This window comes from Chanodichthys erythropterus, chromosome 8 (genome assembly GCF_024489055.1).
Source record: "Chanodichthys erythropterus isolate Z2021 chromosome 8, ASM2448905v1, whole genome shotgun sequence".
NCBI classification, from domain to species: domain Eukaryota; kingdom Metazoa; phylum Chordata; class Actinopteri; order Cypriniformes; family Xenocyprididae; genus Chanodichthys; species Chanodichthys erythropterus.
Window position 1 is genome coordinate 12,504,625 of NC_090228.1, and position 17,124 is coordinate 12,521,748.

The 17,124-nt window shown below is 34.7% G+C and overlaps 1 protein-coding gene across 2 annotated transcripts in view; it reads right to left on the reverse strand.

The window, feature by feature from the left end:
• Window positions 1-17,124, reverse strand: part of plxnb2a.1 (plexin b2a, tandem duplicate 1) — a 118,506-nt gene that overhangs the window by 30,610 nt on the left and 70,772 nt on the right. The window lies entirely within an intron of this gene.

The window sequence follows — 17,124 nt, forward strand, 5'->3', positions numbered from 1 at the left end:
TCTGGTGTTAACTGTTAATGGGAGGCGGTCTTTGCTGCTGATTCAGAGCACAAGGGCAAATTGTCTGGGCTGTACGGCTTTAGAAAAATGCGACAGGAAGGAGAGGTTTTGGCAAATTGACAAGTTTCATTCTAATTATCTGGACTGATGATCTCTCTCCCCCCATACACAAGGTCAAATTATTAACAGAAACAATAATGCCATTATCTCAGTACAGACTTGATATTTGTGCTGAGTGTGCCATACGGCTCTGACTAAGGAAGCCATGTGATCACAAAAGAATGCAGTGTGCCTCATGACACACTCCTTGATTTGCATGTTAACACACACAAACATAAGTCATTAGCAGAGCTTGCTAAGGCAAGCTTTCCTATTGCTTGCTCATTCTCAGGCTCAAGTCTTAAAGTTCAAAAAACACTATTCTTATGAAAATGTAAAAACATTTCTTAAGATAAATTATAAAATGTTCATTATAATGTTCTTAAGAAAAAGCAAATCTTCAAAAAATGGCTTTGATTATCAATGGGTTCAAAAGCGATAAGGGGGAAAAAAAGAGAGATAAATCTCTTCTTGAGTTCAACAGAAATTAAGGTTCTTTATTGGAATCAAAAAAAAAAAAAAAAAAAAAAATCCATGGAAGCTTTCTATTGCACAAAAGGTTCTTGGAATGACATGAGTAAATGATTACAGAAGTTTTATTTTTAGGTGAACTATCCCTTTAAGTGTAAGGCTATGCAAACTTTAAAAGGTTATTTAAGAACTTTTTTAAGAACAAGTTTTTTTTCTTATGGACAATTTTAAGGCTTCAGAATATCACAGAAATTTTGACTTGGGTCAGCGCCCATCATGAACACCTTAGCAAAAACCCCTAACACCATGGCAACTTGTTGAAGACCACTTAGCAACAGCATAGTTACACCCTAGCAACCACCTCAAACACCCTAACATCATAACAGCGAAGTTCTCCAAGCACCAGTCACATTTTTTCAGAAAATCTAGTTTTATGTGACCACCACTCACCCTTTAAAACACTCAGTCTCAAAAAGAATGTGTAGGAAGTATGTTTGTGTGTGTCTGTATCACTGTGTTCCTCGGATTTACAACTGAGGGCATGGCTCAGATGGAATTTCCTTTATTTCTTGATTCTGTTCTGATCCAGAGCCAAACCAAACACATTTCTTCTAAATGACTTTAGGGCTATCTTTACCTGAGCTGACCGTAAATTAATTTGCAATGCAGCAAAAGTATGAAGGGGGAAAGGAGGCCTGCGTTTGATGCTCATGTTGTGATTGGGAATGTGTATTGCGGTTCACATAGGCAGCACAAGTGTGTTATTCCTTCTCTCTGCTTTAAGAAACAACATGATGGGTAGTTCAGTACACAAGCAAACAAGTGCTGAACCAGCACTACCATTACTGGGGGGTAGTACACTGAAATTTCTCTGCCGAGTTAATATTAAACCCCACATCTTCTCTCAAACTTGCTCGCAGACTTCCCCTCTTGCATACAAACTTTGTTTGACCCTTCATAGCAGCTTGTTTTTTGACACTCCACAATCAAGTTCAGCTAACTCATGCATCATTTACAATATTCCCTCACTGAATGGTCTTAAAAGTGATTTGTGTTCAAATACTGTACTTTCTTCTATCCAAGCTTAATATGTAGAGACACCTATAAGTAAACCATTCATAGGCTAATTTCCCTGAAAAACTAATGTTACAGGGAAATTGAGTCAGGATTCCAACCATTCCAACAAAGCAACATCAACCCAACCAATGAAGTTAGTTTGGGGCAGAGCTATCCGTTTGTCTAACCAGTGGTAGGTCAGGATTTGTTCTTTTTAAATCAAAAGGTCAAATTGGTTAACATGGTTCAATTAACCCCTACTGGTAGACGGATGTTACTACATTGTTCTGCTAACAAAAAGCAAGCAAATAAAATGACAATTTACTATACTAGGCCTTTACTTTGACTAGAAATAATACCGCAATATGGCTTAATGCAAAACTCAAAGACTGGTTTAATTAAATAAATATGCGCTTCCAGTTTCACTGAAACACTTTCATGATCTGCACAAGTGTAAATGAACTCAGCTGCGCATATATTTGTTTTTGCCAGCAAACCAACATTATTTTTATGAAATATTTCATTTTTTATTTTACCGTATCATTAAATTTTTTTTCCTTTTATCGTTGAGATGATATATTACAAACACACACATATGTTTTTCTTGGAGGGCTCTTAAAAGTGCACATGCTAACCAATGCTAACGTATAGATTTCTCCAGGTTCAAGGTTCTCCTTGGGACCTCTCCAAGGACCTACTTGGTTTGAAAACAACCATCGTTCAAGTGATTTCGTTTGCTGATGCAAGTGGCATAGAAATCACACACTTCACCTTTAAAATGTACTGTTTATTAATGCAGAGTAGGATGCCAGGTTCTGCCCTCCTGTCATGGCCGCCTCCGCCTTTGCTTTTCAATGACTGTCTCCATGGACGGCTCGGAATGATTGACGGGTGAGACCGGCAGACTAATTAAGGCTGGGATCAGAGGGACCACGAGTGGCTGGACATGCACAGGTAAAAGTGGGCCAGCATTGAAAGAACTCTTTGAATATGTAAAAGGGAGATATTTAAACTGGAAGACCTGCCTCTCAATTTGGCTCTGTCCCAAATGGCACATTCAAAGTGGACTTTGAAGTAAACGACTAAATGGTGTCACAATTAAGGTTCAAAAGGGTCCAATATATAATCTTAGCCAGATATATCAGACGGCGGCATACAAAATATTCAAATTCCTTTACTTTGTCAATGATCTGAATTTTGCCAATGCATCAATGAAAATTAAACGAAGAGCTTGCATTTTAATTTGTCCTTCACAGAAATCTATCATATGACTTCAGAAGACATGGAATATAGTGTACAGTTCATACAGACTATTTTTATGAAACATTTACGGTGCTTTTTTGTTATTTTGGAAATCAGCAGCACAGATCCTGATTCACTTTCATTTTGTGTATAACCACATCATTCTATATAAAATAATAATAATAATTTTAAGTTTTCTCCCATAAATGCTGATGGAATTTATCAACATCCTGACATTACCACTATAATAAAAGAAAACTTGACTATTGTTCATTTATTATATGTATATAATAGAATTGAATTTGATTATTTTATATTTTATAAAATAATAATAATTTTATAAATTATTTTATATATATATATATATATATATATATATATATATATATATAAATATATATTATAATATATATATATATATATATATATTATATATATATAAATAATATATATTATATATATTATATATATATATATATATATATATATATATATATATATATATATATATATTATATATATATAAATATATATATATATTTTTTTTTTTTTTTTTTTTTTATTATTATAAAGTATATACACTCTACATGTTCAGGTGTTTGACTGGAAAATGAAGGGACTAGATGCAGGACGGAGTGTTTAAGTGTTTTTACAATTGAACAAAGCTGTACTGAGGCGCTTACAGATTAAGGTTAATAGCAAGAATGCCCTTGTCTAACGTGTGTGTGTGTGAGGGAAGAAGAGAGAGTGAAGGAGAGTGTGTTCACTACCCAGCTGGTCCCAATCAAGTGAGAGACGAGTGCAAAGGTTAAGGTAATTACTCTGGCTGGAAGTGAACTAGTTCAGGGCTCTGATGGTCGCCAGGAGGACAAAGGGGACAAACAAACAGATAAAGAGCATCTCTCTGAAAATAGAATGTAGACAGACAGCATGTATTTGTGCCTTTATGAAGCTGCTGAATTTACCCCCTTCCTCATTAGCGTTCCTGAAACATCTCTATCACAATCTCTGCCTCTTGCTGTCTTTCCCTCTCGCACTCCTGCTTTTTTGCACTCAATCACTGGTGCTGCAGATAATCACTCCATTCTACAGCTGTCAGCCTCAGAGAGAGAAAGTGAATGGGAGATGAAAGTGAGTGAAACACGTAGCCCAGGCTTTCATAAGCCAGGTTTGAGCGCAGAATGCCCAAATGCAGTTTAGTTTCATAAATCTCTTCAAAAACAATTTTGATGCAATTTGTCAGCAACACATCAACTGCTGTTACACGGGCAGGGATCAAAGCGAGGCGTGCGTGCGCGAGTGTGATGTGCATGCTGTAAGATCGTAGGATCAACGGAGTCGTGAGGATAGAGTCTGTTATGCTAATGTAATCTAAACGACTCTTGTTAAGGACAGAGTTCATTAATGCCCTGATATATCAGCCCATCCCCGTTAATCTCCAAAACGAGGCATTATTTGGTATTCATGCTGCACTCTAGACAATTTGGAAATCTCTTACTACTTGAAATAACCACTGGAATGGTGCTTGAGGTCACACATCTGATGCACCATTTGACGTTATTTCAAAGATGGCAGCAACTTGGACAACCAGAAACAGCAAGGCTGCAAAATTACTTTTTAAGAATACAAACGGTAATAAGTAACTAAAATTCAAATATTTAAAATTTGATTTAATTTAAAATTCTAAATTCAAAACCCTTAAAGTTCAAATATTTTAATTTGCTGGGCTTTTAGTACAGCGACAATAAAAAGCCAATTATTTGACTTTAAAAACAATTTTGTCTTTATACATTTTCATTTTATAAAAAGTTTTATATAATGTGTTATTTTTCCATTGTACTTTATTATTTATGTATTTTATGGGTATTTATTTTATCGTTTAAAGCACTTTAAATCAACTTGAAGGGATAGTTCACCCAAAAATGAAAATTACCCCATAATTTACTCACCCTCAAGCCATCCTATGTGTATATGACTTTCTTCTTTCAGACAAACACAATTATATTTTTATATTCAAAATATCGCGGCTCTTCCAAGCTTTATAATGGGAGTAATTATAGGATGTGATTTTCAAGTCCAAAAAGTACATCCATCAATCATAAAACGTACTCCACGGGGCTCAGGGGGGTCAATAAAAGCCTTCTGAAGTGAATCAATGCATCTATGTAAGACAAATATCCTTATTAAAAACGTTCCACTTGTATCTAAAAAGTGTTAATTTGTTGTTGAAATATAATCATTTATACATAGTGGCTGTCATTTTCACGACATACATTAAATAATCAAGGCATCACTAAGAAGTTAAGTAAAATACGCATATAGGCTAATACAGTGCATATATTAAGTGAAAGAGTTCATTTCTCTGGCGAACTAACAAGCTGTTGACACTGAATGGCTTTTCTGAGGTCACTGCTATACGTGACATTGTTTACAAGCTGTTTTATGGTGATGTCTTTCCGCCGTTGAAACACTGAGCGATTACATGAGATATGACCGTTTGACATTGTTGTATTCATTGTGTACTGCTTTCATCTTATCCATTAAGTTTGCAATGTAATGCATTCGGTACACACCTGGATCGTACTGAAAGCCCTGCACCGAAACGGTTCGGTACAAATTCATGTACCATTATACCCCTAATGGGTATTGGTACATGAAAATATATCCACCTCTGCAAGTCTCTTCATGTAAATGTGTGAGACTTTAGATTCATTATCCGCTATAAGTAAATAACTTAAAAAATAAATTGAAGCATCAGTACAGTAATTTGCACTGCACTCCAGAAAGTTTATGATTATGATAATAAATTAAAATAATATGATAACAAACATCAGTTTGCAATACCAAGCAGCATAAACTACAATTTTTCCACATCTAAAATAACTGGAAGCCTTGCACATTCAAGATAAAAATGGCTGTGCCTGCTGGTAATGATAAAAATAAGGTGGATTAGCTGCCATTATATTTATTTGCAATGGGATCATATTATTTGTGCGTCCTTGGCATCAATAAAAAAGTGCCTAAACAGGTCAACCTTAAAGGGTTAGTTCACCCAGACAAACTAAAAATCATAAACCTCCAAAGCAGTGTTTTGAAATCGGCCCATCACTATATTGTTGAAAAGTCATTATTTTTATTTTTTTGCGCACACAAAGTATTCTCGTCGCTTTATAATATTAAGGTAGAACCACTGTACTCACATGAACTGATTTAAATGTGTTTTTAGTACATTTATGGATCTTGAGAGAGGAAAAACCATTGCTGTGAATGGAGGTCTCAATGAGCCATCGGATTTAATCAAAATATCTTAATCTGTGTTTCGAAGATGAGCGAAGGTCTTACGGGTGTAGAACGACATGAAGGTGAGTAATCAATGACATTATTTTCATTTTTTGGGTGAACTAACCCTTTAACTAACAGCCTGCATAGGTATGCAGCAAGAATATTAAGTAAATAGCATCAATTTCTACAGTCTGGGGCGATACGTTCTTTCACCGTGATTCCGATTCCACATTCCCTTATTAACATGAATAACTTAAACACTAACAAATGTCGACAAGTTTGGCTCCTTTGCATTCTGCTACTCCGAAACAAACTCATGGCATGCACGTATGCACACAGACACACGCAGGCAGTGGCGTGGAGCTGTGTCATCTCTCCCAGTGGCTCATGGAGAACAGCAGGCATGTTGATTAAATTTGACTGCTCATTGTGCCGAATCTATAATTCTCTCCACTTCAGTGCCTTCAACAAGCTAAGAATACAGAGAGGATCCCCTGAGCCATTACCTCAAATATGCACACACACACACACACACACACAAAGTTAAGGGATTGTCTTCGCACCTCCGTGTGCCTCGAGTTCACACGAATGAAACCTCGACATGAATACAAATAGTTTACAACGTGCGCCGTTATGTGCGAGTGTGTATTCTGAAGCATTTTAAAGTACTTTTATCTGGCGTGTCCATGATAATATAACAAAATTGAATACTAAAGAACTGTTCGCTTCAGAGTGCCCTTGAAGTAATGCTAGGGTAGATGGTAACCACTTAACGCTAGCTGTGAGCGATTGTGCACGTGTGCTAGCATGTTAACAAAAGACAGAGAGAGAGAGAGAGAGAGACCACTGGAAAGGAAGAGAGGGAGACAATCAGAGACAGAGGAAGCCAAGTACGACTCGGCACCGCCGCAACAAGGCCGTCTTTGTGTGTGTGTCCTCTGGTGGGATCGTGCCCCTGATGGGAGTGTAAAATAACACAGCGATCCACATTCCAGACTATCGGCCGGCAAATTTTGCTTCGCTTGCCAGCTTGAAGAGCAAAAACAAGCATTTAGATGGAGGAATAGAAGCTAAATGAATGAACGGATGGGTGAATAAGCAAGTGAATTGCTATGGCCAGAAGTATGTGGATGGATGCCTCTTTCTAATTAAAGGGATAGATCGTTCAAAAATGATTTACTCAACCTCATGTCGTTCCAAACCTGTATAACTGACTGGAGAACACAGAAGACGATAATTTGAAAATTATTTAGTTTTTAGTTCAGTACAATGAATGTTAATGGGGTCCAATGTTGTTTTGGTCCCGATTGACTTTCACTGGACTAAGAAAAAAAACAACAACAAAAAAAACAACCATACAGTCATTTAATCTTTGCAAATTACAGCGCAAGAAAATAAATCTGCAGAAAAACCCAATGCAATGCATAACTGAAAAGAACACCTAATCAATTCCTTCATATTAACAGTACATTTTTTGGAATTTTTCTTAAGAGAGTAACATTAATAGTGGATTTCAGGTGTAATCCTGTGGTAACCAAGTTAAAATATAGTTTGTTGAATAGTGTAGGGGGCAAAAAATTTTCTCTGCAAGGCAATGAAGCAAGCAAAAGCTTCCTAAAGCATTATCTATCCCTCCTTTTCCATCCCTCTCTCCCTGTTTTCCCTGCAGCTATGGAGTTTACTGCAGAGATAACGTATCTTTTCCGCTTGATAGGTTTCCTAATTGCTCTCACTTAAACACACAACCAGCAGCTCCATCCAGAACACATTGTATTAATAAATTACACTGGGGTTTAATTAGCCGAGGCTCCAATGCCGCAGGCCAACACATGCGCACACACACACACCTTATTAGGTGTGACTCCTAGAGTCTGTCAACAGAAAAGTCTCCCTATTGCACAGGATTGTGGGTAAAAGTCAATAACTTTACCAGGGCTGACAGATTCAGCAGTCTTCAGAGAGATGGGGAAAGAGATGGAAAGAAAGAGAAAGTGATTATTACTGCTAAAGAGGGTTTTTGGGAGCAAAAAAATACAATAGAAATCTGTCAGAAAGATCACACAGGGGTCAATTCAATTTACCCAGAGCTGAATTTATTCATAAAACCGCTGACTAGTGATAGACGACATATCGGGCAGGTCAAATAACCAGTGGATATTGTGAAATTATTGAGACTGGCTAATTGTCTTGATTAAAAAGAAGTGGTAGTGCCCCCTCTGTGTCAGTCACAAAACTGCCTTATCGGTGGATACTAAAGTAAATTCGATTTTATTGCTCATTTGAAGTTTATATATATATATATATATATATATATATATATATATATATATAATAATTTATTATTATTATTTACTTATTTTACTAATTATATTTTATATATATATATATATATATATATATATATATATATATATTTTTTAGTTAAATAAGTAAATAATAAGTTTTAATACAGCAATTCTTATTGCATCTTAGTTACTATCATTACCATGCATTTATATCAGCATTTGGGGTCGACCGATATTGGGTTTTTAATGGCCAATGCCAATATAGAGTTGGGTGGCCATAGGCTGATATACAGTTAAGCCAATATATATGATATTGCATAAATGGGCAGTAAATCAGAAACAAAACGTTGCCGCAAAAAAAGAACAATATTTGACATAGTATTATTACATAATAATAAATTATTTATTGAATACTAATATATTAAAATGTCTATACTGAAAATAATCAGCAAATAAAAAATTGATATAATTAAAAATAAAAAAAATATCATGCAAATCTTTTTATGTTTCACTAGAGACATTAATATTTTTATAAGACTACTGGTCCCACTTTATATTAGATGGCCTTAACTACTATGCACTTACATTTAAATTAATCATTTGATACAATGCACTTATTGTGTACATACATGTTTCTACATTGTGCTTATATTTTAAAAATACCTGCATGTAATTACATCTGTAATTAATTTCTGTAAGTACATTGTTGACCCATCCTTACACCTTAACCCATCGTTAAACCAACCCATATCACCAACCCTGTCCCTAATTTGACCCATATCCCACCTCAATAGCAGCAAAAGTGTTTTGCAATACAATATGAACACAATAAATACACTGTACTTATTGATAATGCAAGTATATAGTTAAGGCTACCTAATATGAAGTGGGACCAGACTACTTCCTCCTGGTGATCATTGGCAGCTCCTCATAATGTAGGTGATTTCAGTTTTTAATATCCTTGTAGGGACATTTGAACCCTAGAATGTAAGCAAAATCTGACCCCCCCACTACATGGTGACCTACTTTACCCTGAACTGCACCTCTTTAAACTTTACTCTGTGGATTATAGGGGATTAGATAACATTTTCAGGGGGCAAATTATTCGGCATAGCCCTAATGAACGGACTTTAGCCATCACATTTATAGTTCTTGTACTTGGACCGTAGAACATGTCGTCAAAACCCTCATGCCACTACACTCATTACGAAGGATTTAAGGAGCCTCCGTAATTTCCATAATGAATAAATTCCAATAACCACAGCTGCAGGCATTAATACTTCACAAATCCTCTATGGCTAACCCACTGTATGACCCACTATGCCTAATGCCAAAGGGGCTTTATACAGGAAATCCATCTAATAAGAAATACTGTGGTCAGTTCTCACACTCTGTCACGCATCGTCATTCCCACCTAAACCTTAGCTGCTCGGGTCTGACGGCTCACCCTGAACATTTTCAGTTCAGTAAAATACATTTACTTTCTATTGACTGCAATATACTTTAAGCAAGGTGAGCATTTCCTGTTAAATGATGATTGACTATTTATAAATCTACGGTGTCATGTAACAAGAGAGAATCCATTGTAAATATAGCAAAACTAACACACAAACTTCCTAAACAACAGGGCTCAATAATAAGGATGACCTGATGGCCTTGGGCCAATGTGAGAAAGTTAAAAGACAGCTGATGGACCCTTATGCACGATGATCATGTGTTTTTGTGACTTAAACATCTGGATTTCTATGATGTACTGAATGTGCTGTTGTGAATTATGCTGAATTAAAATGTCTCCAAGTTAATGTATCTAGCTGGCTATTATAAATGAGGATTGGTTGAAATCGCAAGAATGACTTGTGATAGTCTTGGAATCATCAGTTAGAAAGGGTTGAAAAATTATAAACAAATCAGTAATGTTCTGCAGCATATGCCATCGTTTTTATCACTCAGTGTAAGATAGATATTATGTCTGTATGTATGTGTATGTGTATATATATATTAATTAATATATATTATATATATATTATATTAAAATTAAGAGACCACTTAACATTGATTTCTGAACTTGAAGTGGTCTCTTAATTTTTTCCATAGCTGTGTATATGTGTATATGTGTATATGTGTATATATATATATGTGTATATATATATATATATATATATATATATATATATATATATATATATATATATATATATATATATATATATATATATATGTATATATATATATATATATATGTATATATATATATATATATATATATATATATATATATATATATATATATATATATATATATATGTATATATGTATATATATGTGTATATATATATATATATATATATATATATATATATATATATATATATATATATATATATATATATATATATATATATATATATATATATATATATATATATATATATATATATATATATATATATATATATATATATATATATATATATATATATATATATATATATATATATATATATATATATATATATATATATATATATATATACACACACACACACATATATATACACATACATATATACACATATATACACATATATACACATATATACACACACAACCGTTTGTGTTTGGGGTCAGTAAGATTTTTTTAATGTTTTAAAAGAAGTATCTTCTGCTCACCAAGCCTGCATTTATTTGATTAAAAATACAAACAAAACAGTAATATTGTGAAATATTATTCCAATTTAAAACAGCTGTTTTCTATATCAATATACAGTAAAGTGTAATTTATTCCTGTGATCAAAGCTGAATTTTCAGCATCATAACCAGTCTTCAGTGTCACATGATCCTTCAGAAATCAATCTAATATGATGATTTGCTGCTCAAGAAACATTTATGATTATCAATGTTGAAAACATTATTTACATTTTTATTTCATGATGCTATGATGAATAGAAAGTTCAAAAGAACAGCATTTGTCTGAAATCTAAATCTTTTGTAACATTAAACACTACCGTTCAAAAGTTTGGGGTCAGTAAGAAATTTAATTTTATTTTTGGGGGATAGAAATAAAATTAATCAATACTTTTATTCATCAAGGATGAGTTAAACTTATCAAAAGTTACAGTAAAGTCAATTATAATGTTAGAAAATATTCTATTTTAAATAAATGCTGTTCTTTTGAACTTTCTATTCATCAAAGCATTTTGAATAAAATTTGTACACAACTGTTTTCAACATTGATAATAATAATGAATGTTTCTTGAGCATCAAATCAGCATATTAGAATTATTTCTGAAGGATCATGTGACACTGAAGACTAATGATGCTGAAAATTCAGCTTTGATATCACAGGAATGTGGGTAAGTGGATGGATGGATGGAAATGTGGGTGAATGGATGGATGGAAATGTGGGTGAATGGATGGAAGGAAATGTGGATGGATGGATGGATGGATGGATGGATGGATGGATGGATGGATGGATGGATGGATGGATGGATGGATGGATGGATGGATGGATGGATGGATGGATGGATGGATGGATGGATGGATGGATGGATGGATGGATGGATGGATGGATGGATGGATGGATGGATGGATGGATGGATGGATGGATGGATGGATGTTACCTCAGAATGTACCGCTCAGGGAAACCTTGCGTTTTCACATTTTAATTAAAACATTTAGTATGTTTATATGTTTATAAGCCATTTTCCTCATGGGAACCACACAGTGTATTTCACGTTTTATTATCCTTGCGGGGACATTTGTTGCGCTCAATGAAGGCAAAAGCTGACCTTCAAACACCTTAATCAGTCAGCGCTACATACTCAGAGCGCTGATTCTGATTTTGAAGTGGTTCATAATTGGACCAGCAAAAACCACCCACGAGCACATCCACCAAGGCATTATGGAAGAGTCTTTCCAAAGCCCTTTAAAAACAAGCGATGAGCATTCACCGAGAGTGTGTTTGCCCATGTATAATACAAACAGTGGATGATTGATGTCGAATGGTATTAGGACGATGTTTGCTGATTTATGGTCGTCTAAAAGGCGAACATGGTACATTATGAATGCAATACCAATTACAGCATTTACATGCCAACATCTGTGTTTTGAGAGAAAGAATGTGTGTGTGTTGCAATGAAGGCAATATTTTTCCTAGTAGACAGACCAGACCTTTTCTGTTTACGCTCTGTGTCTTATGCAATTCCTACATTTACAGCAGAAACACATCGGGAACTTTCTGTTGCTTTTATGCTGAGCTATTTTCTATCCCTTAAACCTAAACTTCAAGCACCTTTCAGCTTTTTTTTTTTTTTTTTTTTTTTTTTTACATTTTCAAGACATTAAGGGCGTTTTCCCGTAAATCATTTGCTTTGTTCCAAAACGGGGATTAGAATGGTTACAATTTTGCAATTCCGTTTTGGTTTGGTTTTCTTTCTCAAAGCAACATTTCTAAATAGTCCAAAATGTGTCAATACAAGTCAAGTGTGAGTAAACTGTCCTCTCATTGGTCAGAGCTCACCTGCTTATGTTCCGGGATTCCGCTCATAGCGGTCAGCCTTCAGGATAAACAGACACCAGCTCCACAGGCTTATTGTGGATTTCTGTGTAGCTGTTGTTATATTACTTTATCTGTATTTTTATGTGATTTGGACAGTTGCTCTGAAATATGTATTTGACCAAATTTCAATTAGGCATTTCACTTTGTCTTTACTGCAGATCCACAATTCATTTTGAGAGGCATTAGCAAAAACACTTCTCACACAATGTACTTAATTACCCATCATGTATTGTGATACAGCCTGGTTCATTGGATTGGGTTGGATTGCTTTCTCACCACAAGCGAATCACTCCAGAGTTTGAATTTAAGCGAGCATAGACCACCTCATTAAGGCGATCTCGCAGATCTGAATGTGATTGCAGTGTTCATATATGCCTAAATGAACCAAACTAAGAGATAAAATGAACCTGGTTCTGAAACAAACAGTCCAAACGAGCCATGGATAATTTTTTTTTTTCACACAAAAAAGGTCCACAAATGCATGGATTCAGATGGGGACATCTGATGCTGACAGAGACCAGAAACCAGATGCACACACACAGGATTCAAGGCACTCCTGAAGACACATGCCACTGTTTCAAGACATACACACACTGTTTCAGGATGACACATGTTTCATCATCCAGAGAGCATATTGCTTTTTACAATCTCCCAATATTTCCTTGTTCTCTGTCTATCTATCTATCCATCTTGCATTAACTCTTCCAGACTTTGTGCCTGTATCTTTTCTGTTGTATGTGTCTCAGTTTTATGCCCACCAATGTGCCTCTGGACTGTAAAAAAAGAAATTAAAACTACTGTATTAAAGGGCATTACATTCAGTCATACACATATAATCACTAACAGGAGTTTGTTTTGTGGTAGAAGCAGGGTTGATGCATGTAGCTTTTAATGGCTTTTTACTACTTCAAGAGAAAGTGATTTCTAGAAAAGCGGTTGTGTACACAGTGACGGTTATGTAGCTGTTTTTGTGAATGTTTGGAATAGCATGGCTGATTTAGATGGAGAGGTTTTTGAAGTTATCAGCTGGAAAAAAATGATTGAGTGTTGCTTAGAAGTGGCAGAACTTTTTTTTCTTTTTTAATAACGTTGTGGGGTTGAGTGGCCAGGGAGTTTAGGAATTAAACAATAAGCTCTTAACACACTTTCATTTTATACTCGAGCAAGATAAGCAAGTGGTTGAAATGCAATTTCTTAATTTATGACTCACAAGCATGAATGGTTTGGTGAAGAACCAGTACAGCCAGCAGGATGGATTACACAATCAGAGAAACTGACATGTTTGGAACAGAAATGCAGAGTTACAGTTTGTTTTGTGTGTATTTGTATGTGTGTATGCATAATAATGCATGTTAGCAGAGAGAGTTGTGTGGTATCTTGCTTAGTTCAAAAGGAAAAACACATCAACATAATTAAATATCGAACCATAATGACAGGTCACAAACATGCAGAGAGATTGCATGCAATAAAATAAATCACATGTACATAGTACAAGGGGTTCATGAAATGCAACCCAAATGTAACCATATTACAAAAAAAAAAACACTGTCACTGTTTGACTAGCTTGACCACCTTAGGCTGGCATGACCTGGTTTTTCCAGCAATTCCCTTTCACACACTTTTCTATGCAGAAAGGAGGAAAATCAGCTTTGGCTTCTTCTGCGTTTACGAGTCAACGTGATTTAGACAGCAAAACCAAGTAAGATTCCCAATGCCACCCTCTCTCTTCAATAGAATAACCACATACATCTCCAAAGAACTGCCCAGAACCCATACACCATATTAAATCAGGAATAATAACTGCTGTAACTGTAAATAGAAGAGACAAGTGGTTATTTTAGTTTGAGCCATTGTGCTGCTTAAGCTGTGTGAGTAGGCTAATCGCTAATGCTAGCTCATGTGATGAGGCAAGAGGAAAATCTCTAATCTGTATTACAATACACTTTCTATTCAAATTCCCCAAAAGAATGGGAGGAATAATGCTGCGTTCCATTCAAAGTCAAATATGCAATATTTCTATTTGATATCTCTGGCTTCCTAGAATATAACTATGCTAACACTTCAGTATAAGGAACACATATTCACTAACTACAACATTTGCCTCAGTTAACTCCTAATTTACTGCTTATTAATAGTTAGTAAGGTAGATTTTGTATAATAACCCTGAAATAAAGTGTTATCTAACATTGTTTTGTACAACACATGACAGATGTGTAAAGAAGAAAATGGCAATGCTAGCACATGTACAATTACGAAAAAGGGAAGATTCATTTAAAAGTGTTTTTGCACAACGGTCTTTGAATATGTTTGCTAAAGAGAATATACAGTAATGTATTAACTTTTACTTTTGATGTTTTTTCTTTGCTTAAAAGTGGCTCCCTGAGTGCTTCTATATTTGCTCAATGACATATAACCTCATCTAAATCAATATTGAATATTCCAACCAATTTTCCATGATGAAATTCAACTTAATTTCATTCTATCACAGATTTTCAAATGGGATGCTAGAAATTGTGACTTTATGATATGAATAGAACCCAACATAAACAACAACTGTATTTATATATAATATAAAATATATAATATATAAGTCAAACTGAAGGTTAAAATTTCAAATATTTGACTAATTTTGACCCAGATAAGCAAGAGATAATGAGAAAGAGCTAGTTTGAGAGTCACAATTGCCTACTTTACATCTGATGCGGTCCAAACACCCAGCTGCTGATCTGTACAGCAGATATACAGTAAGAAAGCAGGGCATTTTCAAGCTGCCTGGAGCTCTGTACAGGCTGTGTGGGATTCTGCACTGGCTGCAATGCTCTGATAATTTCTTAATAGGCTGTTGAAAACCAATTCAGCTTATAGGGAATAATGCAGAAACAACTTAGCAGAAATAGAGGGAAAAAGAGAGAGAAACATTTCAGAGACAGGTACTGAGACCCGTGACTCATTGCACCAGAGATTAAAGGGTGATGACTGCAGTCAAGTTCAGACTGGTGGTGGCAGCGATATCCATTAGTGCACAATTACTATAATCAGTATGTGTGTAGATTGGTCCACCCCCAACCCACTTGCACACACACACACACACAGCCTAAGTCCACAGGTTTCGATTGTGGAGAAATCTGGGCTGTGATCTCATCAGCAATGACAATTTATGCATGCAAAGAGTCTCCATCTGGCTTTGACCGGTGGGCTTACATTATGATCCATGCTTCATATATTGAGCATTATAGAAATGAAAACTGAGTATTGATTCAATTTAATAAAAAAGCATAACATGAACACATTAGACGCTAGACACTTTAAGTGAACCTCAGGAAGCAGGTGGATGGTTTAAAACAAGCAGGCTGCAGCACTTAGACAGCAGCATAATTTTTTAATAGGCAGTCAGAGGAAGTGAGAGCGGTTATATTTTACTCTTTCTCTTCCTACTGCTATTTCTGAGGGATTTCACAATTTGGGGTTTTTAAAAACTCCTCTACCAGTATTAATGGGGATTTGAAAGTCTGATACAAGGGCAACAAAAGTGAGGAAAAAATGAGTAATGCATCACACACAAACAAAAGGATATAACCACTTTACTGCACTGGTACTCAATATTTCTGTGCTATGACCATTGTGCTATGACCGTTACGTTACGTTACGTTACGTTACGTTACGTTACGTTACGTTACGTTACGTTACGTTACGTTACGTTACGTTATATGTTATGTTATGTTATATGTTATGTTATGTTACGTTACGTTATATGTTATGTTATGTTATATGTTATGTTATATGTTATGTTATATGTTATGTTATGTTATGTTATGTTATATGTTATGTTATATGTTATGTTATATGTTATGTTATGTTATGTTATATGTTATGTTATATGTTATGTTATATGTTATGTTATATGTTATATGTTATGTTATGTTATGTTATATGTTATGTTATGTTATGTTATATGTTACGTTATGTTATGTTCTATGTTATGTTATATGTTATATGTTATGTTATATGTTATGTTATATGTTATGTTATATGTTATGTTATATGTTGTTCTGTGTTATGTTCTGTGTTATGTTATATGTTATGTTCTGTGTTATGTTCTATGTTATGTTCTATGTTATGTTATATGTGTTA